Source organism: Triticum aestivum, chromosome 3A, assembly GCF_018294505.1.
Source record: "Triticum aestivum cultivar Chinese Spring chromosome 3A, IWGSC CS RefSeq v2.1, whole genome shotgun sequence".
In the NCBI taxonomy this organism is placed as follows: domain Eukaryota; kingdom Viridiplantae; phylum Streptophyta; class Magnoliopsida; order Poales; family Poaceae; genus Triticum; species Triticum aestivum.
The window spans coordinates 121,995,164-122,003,726 of NC_057800.1; the positions used below are offsets into that span (position 1 = coordinate 121,995,164).

Genomic DNA, 8,563 nt, shown 5'->3' on the forward strand with positions numbered 1-8,563 from the left:
TTTGTAAAGACCCAGCAATGCGCTGGTGCCATGACATGGACGCGGCCTGGATGCCCGATGAGCACGGTGCTTCCTCTCAGGACCTTGGTGTACTCTTTCTTTCTCAGGTACGTGTACCACCTAACGCTGACAATGCAAACATATCCTTGTTTGAACGGTTCTTGCAGCCCCCACGGTTGATTTTATAATTTTATGCCCACTGATTAAACGAAGCTTGTTGTTTTCAGGTCGACCTCGTGTCATTAAGTATGTTTCAAGTTGTTTAATGGTGGTAGATACGACATGGTCGTCTAGTCCGATTGTTCTCCTCGATCACGTGTTCTTTTGAAACACGCAATGTTCTTTTGAACTCTTCTTTCTTCTTGCACCCCATGGATAGCACCTGGCTCCTATGTTATATATACATACACGCGACAGGAGAGAAGAACATAACACTCTTCTCGAGATCAGACATGGATTCGAGGATAGCTTTCTCTGGCTGTGCTCTGCTACTGGTGGTCACACTGTTGCCTCTTTCCGCAAATGCGTCGAGCAAAGTAAGTTATGATTCCTCCTTGTTCGCAAGACTTTAACTTTGGCTTGTTCTGAAATTGTTTTTTGACCTCTCTTCGCATGTTTATTTCAGCTCCACATAGTGTACATGGGGGAGAAGAAACATGACGATCCATCTGCTGTCACGGCGTCACACCATGACATACTAACCTCCGTTCTTGGGAGGTACTGGCTAGCTAGTAATCCATGTTACTATATATTAGTACTGTTGCTAACATTATGTCTTGTCTGCAACAGCAAAGATGAATCGTTGAAGTCGATAGTTTACAGTTACAAACACGGATTCTCTGGGTTCGCGGCAATGCTCACCAAAACCCAAGCTAGGACGTTGGCAAGTAAGTGATAAACATTTGCTGTCTTTATATGTTTTTCTTTGCAGGGTGTCTTTATATGTTTTTTGCGGAGTAATTCACATTGGATACTACAATTGTAGAATTTCCTGAAGTTATAAGTGTGAAGCCTAACACTTACCACAAGGCGCACACAACTCGAAGCTGGGACTTCCTTGGCCTTGGACACAACAAATCACCACAACAAACTGACCTCCTCCGAAAAGCGAATTACGGTGAAGATATCATCTTCGGGGTGATCGATTCAGGTTTGTAATCAAATTTCTAGTTTAAATCCAGAAGTTGTTGAAACCCAAGCCAGACATTAGAAATGGACATCGGTTGACTCCGTGCTTGGTTTTGTTTCAGGCATATGGCCTGAATCACGAAGTTTTGATGACAACGGATACGGCCCTGTGCAGGCACGGTGGAAAGGCATATGCCAGACCGGAACAACGTTCAATGCAATGAGTTGCAATAGAAAGATCATCGGCGCACGGTGGTACTCCGAGGGAATTAATGCCATGCACCTCAAGGGTGAGTTTTTTGTAGAAAAGGAGGACGATCCCGGCCTCTGCATCTGGGCGATGCATACGGCCATTTTTTTAATTATTGACACAAGACCGTACAGAGTCATACAACAATGAGTCTAAAGCCACCAAAACAAGCAACAACTGTCGCTATCCCTATCCAGTTGATGTAGGGGCGCTGAAAGTCTGGGCCTAATACCAAACAGACCACGCAGCCAAACCTAAACATCTAAAGACTTGAGGTCCCACCCAGGACGCCTGCCTGGTATGGGCATCCACCAGTCCGGCGTGCTTCTCAACCAGGACCCCTGCCGGGTATGAGGCCGCCGCAGCCGCCTGCCACCAATCCATCTTTAGAGTTGTACTGCTGCACCGACCTTGCCAGGCCTATCTGCCATCAACGCCACCATGACGCCAAACAGCTTCCACCTCCTGCACGAGTCCATCTCCACGCATCAGACGCCGAGTCTCCACAGCGCCACGCCGCCGAGATCCGCCACCATCAATGTGTAAGATGAAGCACCGCACCACCAAAGTCGTCGTCCTCTAGTCCCTCGAGCCCGTGTGCACCTCCAAGAATGACGCCCCCAGGGGGGAAACGACACCAGAGAGCCGCCGTCATCCGATCTACTGATCTAGGATTTCCCCCGGATGTAGCAGAGAGTGGCCTTGAACTTCTCCACGACGATGCCTTCAGGAGGGAACGACGCAGACAGCGTCGCCATCGCCGGCCTTGGCAATAGCCAATAGCAGGTTTTCACCCGGATCTGATCGAAGACCTCCATTCCTCGTGCACGGGTCACCGCCATCCTTGCCGGGATCTGGATGATCCCGCTGCCTCAGCACGGAGAAGCCTCCCACCGAGACCTGCCGGCCGAGCAGGGGAAGCCGAGACCGCGCCCGCAGGATCAGATCCGTGATGGATCCATGCCCGATCCGCCGCCCCGGAATCAGCCCCGCGCCCCGCCACCGCTCGCCGAGGCCTGCCACCTCGTGCCAAACCGCGAGCGCCGCAGGACACCGCCGCCTGCCGCCTAGATCCGCCGCCCGCGGAGGAAGGGGAGTCGGGAGAGGGAGTCCCCCCGCCGCCGCCGTCTGCCACGCGGGTTTCACCCGGCGGCGTCACCCGGTGGCGGCGCGAGGAGGGGAGAAGGAGAGGACGGCGGCGGCCCTAGGGTTGGAGAGCCCCCGAGTCGCCCAGGGCGGTGGCGACGCGAGGAACGCGAGGGACGCCGCACACAACCCCTCACCTCAAGGGTGAGTACATGTCACCTCGGGATTTCAGCGGCCATGGCACTCATGTTGCCTCGACGATTGCCGGAGGAGAAGTGCAGGATGTGAGCTATGCGGGCCTAGCCACCGGCATGGCACATGGCGGGGCACCACGTGCACGGCTAGCAATTTACAAGGTGTTATGGGGCCCGAACACAGCAGCCAGTGACGCGAGCATCCTCGCAGCCATTGACGATGCCATACACGATGGTGTAGATGTCTTATCGCTCTCACTGGGAAGGGGTGCCGGTCATGAGTTCCCTGGGACACTTCATGCTGTCTTGAGAGGGATCTCAGTTATCTTCTCTGCCGGGAATGATGGCCCGGCACCACAAACGGTGACGAATGTCGTGCCATGGGTCACGACAGTGGCCGCTAGCACGATGGACCGGGCCTTCCCAACCTTCATATCTCTCAGAAACAAAGAAAAGCTTGTGGTATGTACGTTTCTTCAAGTACTTGTTTTGATATTTCCTTTTTTAAAAAATATATAGGAAAATGCACCCAAATACGTCCACTCTCAAGGAATAGAAACATCCTAGCAAGATAAAAGTCGATAATTTACATCATTACATATGCTAGGTACAAGTTAACTAACAAACTGTTTTTAGTTGAAAGAAGACAACTGACTTACCATAATCGTATAGGTTTTACTCTTTTTTGGCGGGAAGTCGTATGATACGTCAAGTGTCAAATTAGCGTGCGCCGAAACATAATCGTATAGGCGTTCATTTAACTTTCTTGAAAAAGAAAAACTTACTCTCTCATTTGTATTTGATCTTAAACGCAGGGACAATCTCTTTACTACAACTCTACTCTGAACAGCGACGACTTTAAGGAGCTTGTTCATGCAGGAAGGAAGCGACATAACACACTCAATTGACAAGTTAGATTGTTATTAGTTCCACATTTTATCAAACCATATTCAGTTTAAAACTTTTGCGCAGCTGCACGAAGGAGTGGTTAGCGTCAAGCAATGTGACCGGCAAGATCGTGTTGTGCTATGCACCGAGGGAGGCTCCGAGCGTGTTGCCTCGGGTAGAGCTACCCCGCACCATCAACCGTACCGTGAGTGCCGGAGCCAAGGGCCTCATCTTCGCGTAGTACAACATGAACAGCTTGGACTCCCTGACGGCGTGCAAGGCCGGCATGCCATGCGTTGTGGTAGACTACGAAATCGCACAGAAAATTGCATCTTACTGGGAGAACACAGAGTAAGAAGTCGCGTTGTCTGGAACAGGGTCAATCTTCATATATTTTCTTTCTCCAATAACTAATTTGTGAATGTTTTTTGTCATGATAGGAATCCCATTGTGAAGGTCTCACCTACCATGATTGTTGTCGGAGACGGGGTGCTATCACCGAGGGTTGCTTCATTCTCCTCCAGAGGTCCGAGCCCCCTATATCCAGGCATACTCAAGGTACCCCCACTGTGAAATTTATAACTCAAAGACAAAATAATTGCACTTGCGGTCCCCCCTTTTTTGCGCAAATACTTGCGGTGCTTTTTAACTAACTTCTGTGACCATCTTCGGATTTAAGACTTTTATCTCTGTGGATGTTTTGACAGCCCGACATAACCGCGCCGGGTGTTAGCATCTTAGCAACTGTTCGTGGCTCCTATGTGTTATTTTCTGGTACATCCATGGCATGTCCACATGTCTCTGCGGTGACCGCACTGCTTAAGTCGATTCACCCTGATTGGTCACCTGCTATGATCAAGTCTGCAATTGTCACCACAGGTATGCACAATGTTTATATGCAAGGTTCTTCTAGCTAGTTTATCTTATATTACTAACTTTTTTCTTTGTGATGATTCTAGCGTCAGTGACCGATGGTTTTGGTGCGCCGATCGAAGCAGAGACGGTCCCGAGGAAGGTGGCTGATCCTTTCGACTTTGGTGGTGGCCACATAAACCCAGACAGAGCTAGTGACCCTGGCTTGGTTTACAATGTGGATGCAAGAGAGTACAACAAGTTTTTTAACTGTACCATAGGATTGTTACATGGTTGCGAATCCTACCAACTCAATCTCAATCTCCCGTCGATCGCTATTCCGGACCTCAAGGACCATGTCACGGTTCAACGCACTATCACAAATGTGGGGGCGGTCGGAACAACTTATCGTGCGGTGCTTGAAGCTCCAGCATGGGTGGTCATGTCCGTGGAGCCATCAATGGTCACATTCGCCAAAGGTAGTAGCACAAGCATGACATTTAGGGTGTCGTTTACTACAAGGCGGAGAGTGCAAGGCGGGTTTACCTTTGGGAGCTTGACATGGTCAGATGGAAATACCCACCCAGTTAGGATTGCTGTCGCAGTAAGAACTGTGATACAAGACTTTGTCACGGATACATCTTAAATATATCAAATCAATAGTGTGCAATTGTTCATGCATTCATGTACTTACCATACAAAAATATAGGAAATACTGAAATCATTTTCTTCCAATATTATTAAATACATGGTAGTTCTTCATGATTAATGAGATGTGTTGATCCTTGACTGTACTAGCAAAACATTGTGTGGCTTGACCACGTGTCCAAAGAGAGCACATACTTCAGGAAATTTTATCAGGAAATATGTACTTGCGCGTCTCTCCTTAGATGGCAGGGTATTCCGTCAACCCCTTATGTCACAGTACATTTTGTTTATGAAAAAAAGCAATGACAACGACGTGAATCGCAATGAAGTTAGACATGCACAATCACCGTCTATAATGTGGCACGACTTTGTAACAGAAAAATATGACACATGACATAGAAAAGGCATAAGAAGGCTAGCAGCTCTGCAAGTGATATAACGGAAAGGCATTTAGACATGACCAAAACAAGGGACAGTAGCTATTTTCCGGAAGCGGCCATTTGGTGCCCGGGCTCAGATGAGCCAAGGCATGAACAGTACCGTGAATTGAAATAGAAAAAAGTTCAAAAAGTTCTAATTTTTTTTATGGTGCAAGATGTTCCTGTGCGTGAACTCCGTTCAAAATTTTGTGAAGTTTGGATATCCGAGGAGTTCGTGGCAAAAAAGACAAATTTTGGATGTCTGAGAAACTTTTGAAAATCACACTGTTCACACTTGATTTTGTCTTTTTTGCCACGAGTTCCTCGGAGATCCAAACTTCACAAAATTTTGCATGGAGCTCACGAACAGAAGAATCTTGCACCGCACAAAAATTGGAATTTTTTTAACTCTTTTCTTCAAATCAAGGAATTGTTCATTGTGCTCACCGAGTCCGGGCTTTGGGTTGAATTATTGCTGGAATTGCCCGAAAGTAAGTTTGGAACCAACTCATGCCTCAAGGTTGTGATTTCAGCACTTGTAGAACCTCTCTCTGGTGTTCTGCCCGCAGCATGCGACGCATGTCACTACATTCCTTCCACGGTCCAGACAAGGTCGTACTATGGGGAGAGCGACAGGATCAGAAGCCTGGTTTGCGTTGGTCATTTGCAGCGGCTAGGGTTCTTGCTGGAATTAGGGATCGGGGCATGCGAATATGGGAGGTCCATAAAATATCTTTGCTGGTGTGGCACAGTCGTGGAGTTTTATAGGAACACGAACCATCAATACATACTGGCACAAGACATCGTGATTGTCATGCACCGAGCGAAAGTTGTTGTGCACGCGGTTCTACCATACTGCTATATGACCTTGAATACTTACTTTGGACGGACCATTTACAGATGGGACAATTCCATTTCTGCCCCTAACTGGAACCCACTATTTAAATTTGCCCCTAATTTCAATGTGTGCTCAAATTTGCCCCTCTGCCGTTAATTGCCCTTATAGAAATGCCCTTCTGCGCTGTTACCGTCTGGTCAAACAGCTTTGATCATCTTGAAAAAATAGCAACAAAATTCAAAAAAATCTGAAATTTTGTGGGATCGAAGGTACTCAGGTCCGCAAGGTGCGTGCAAATTTTCATGTTGTTTGGACATTCTAGGAGGTCGTGGCGAAGGAAACACGGTAAATATATACGCGTGTGGACCGTAAATTTAAAAAAATAGCAAAAAAATTTAAAAAATATGAATTTTTTTGGCATCCAAGATGCTTAGGTGTGGAAGGTGTGTGCAAAATTTTGTTGTGTTTGGACATTGTAGGAGCTCGTGGAGAAAAAAACAAAATTTGTCTTAGAAAAAAAAACTTGGAAAAAATACACTATTTTGGTTTTTTTTGCGAGAGCTCCTCGCATGTCATTTAATAACAAAATTTTGCACACACCTTGTGCACCCGAGCATCTTGGATGCCAAAAAAATTCATATGTTTTTGAATTTTCTTGCTATTTTTTTTGAATTTACTATTCAAAGATGTATAGATTTATTGTTTTCCTTTGCCATGAGCTCCTGGTATGTCTAAATAGTACGAAAATTTGCACGCACCTTGCGCACATGAGTAGCTTCAATCGCACAAAATTTCAGATTTTTTTGATTTTTTTACAATTTTTTTTCGAGATGGTCAAAGTTGTTTGACCGGACGATAACGGTGCAGAAGGACATTTCTATAAGGGCAACTAACGGCAGGGGGGCAAATTTGAGCACACATTGAAATTAAGGGCAAATTTGAGTAGTGGGTTCCAGTTAAGGGCAGAAATGGAATTATTCCTATACAGATATACTAGCGGCAATACCTCATAGGACCCATATCCGGACGCGAACAGAGGTTGGCGATTTCATGATTAGACGAGCTCGTCCGCTCTCATAAAGTTGAAGCATATTTTTGTGATATTTTACAGTATGTCATACTATCTAATGTAATGTGTAATATTAAGTTAATCCAACGGTCTTGATAATTCCTAATTAGGAGAAACTTTGTCCTTTCTAACTTTTAATTGTAACGATTCAGGCAATTAATTAAAATATGATTCATCTACACGTAGTCGTCCGCAGCCTCCAGGCTCCAGCATCCCGACGCTGTCAATAATCGTAGTCGACCCAACCTGTAGGCCGCCGCCGACCACCCCCAACCTCCGCATCCCAACGCCACTTGCAGGCCGCCGCCCCCACCAAGTCTTCTATCATATTGACGTTGCCTGCAATCCTCCTGGCGCATACCCTCGTCCATGACGGTGTACGTCAGCAGGGTTGCAGGTTGCAGGTATGTATTGATTGGTATACAATCTGTACCCAGCAGCCAGCACACACTAATCCATCAGACACACTACGCTCCAGCGCCCCGCGCGCGCACACACCCATCATTAAGGCTGATCATGGTGGGGAGTAACATAGACTAGTAACATGCATATGTTACTAGTCTTTGTTACTACTTCTATAGTGGGTAGTAACATATGTGTAGTGTCATGCATCAATTCATTTATTACATCATAGACTCATTTAGCATTGGGAACCGCTATGTTACTCTATTTATCTCTCTCCTTTTTAATTAGTTGTCACATCACATGTTTTGCTTATGTGGCATGCATGTTATTACCTATGTTACTTCCACTATAAGACTAGCCACAATGAAGAGTAACATACACTAGTAACATACACGTATCCCTAGACTATGTTACTATCTTCATAGTGGGTAGTAACTTAAGTGTGGTAACATGCAAGGATTCATTTATTAGGTTATAGACTCATAATGCATTGGGACATGTGATGTTACAGTAACTAGCTAAGTTACTACAACTACCTCTCTCCTCATTAACTCATTGCCACATAAGCAAATTTGCTGAGTTGGACTCGATGTTACTGCTGAAGTTACTCCCACTGTGACTAGTCTAACTAGCCTAAGGTAGCACAAACACTCATCATTCATCCAACACTCGTACACGAATCACCAAAACACACAGGCCACTAGAGGAGAGATAAGGCGAGGGACTGAGCTACCTTCATGGGGGAAGGGGGCTTACAACGACGACGTCAGGTCGTTGGTGGCCATG

The 8,563-nt window shown here is 46.4% G+C and overlaps 1 pseudogene; it reads left to right on the forward strand.

The window, feature by feature from the left end:
• Positions 1 to 360: 360 nt before the first annotated feature.
• On the forward strand, positions 361 to 5,222 carry LOC123058101 (subtilisin-like protease SBT3.9; annotated as a pseudogene).
• The last annotated feature ends 3,341 nt before the right edge of the window (positions 5,223 to 8,563 follow it).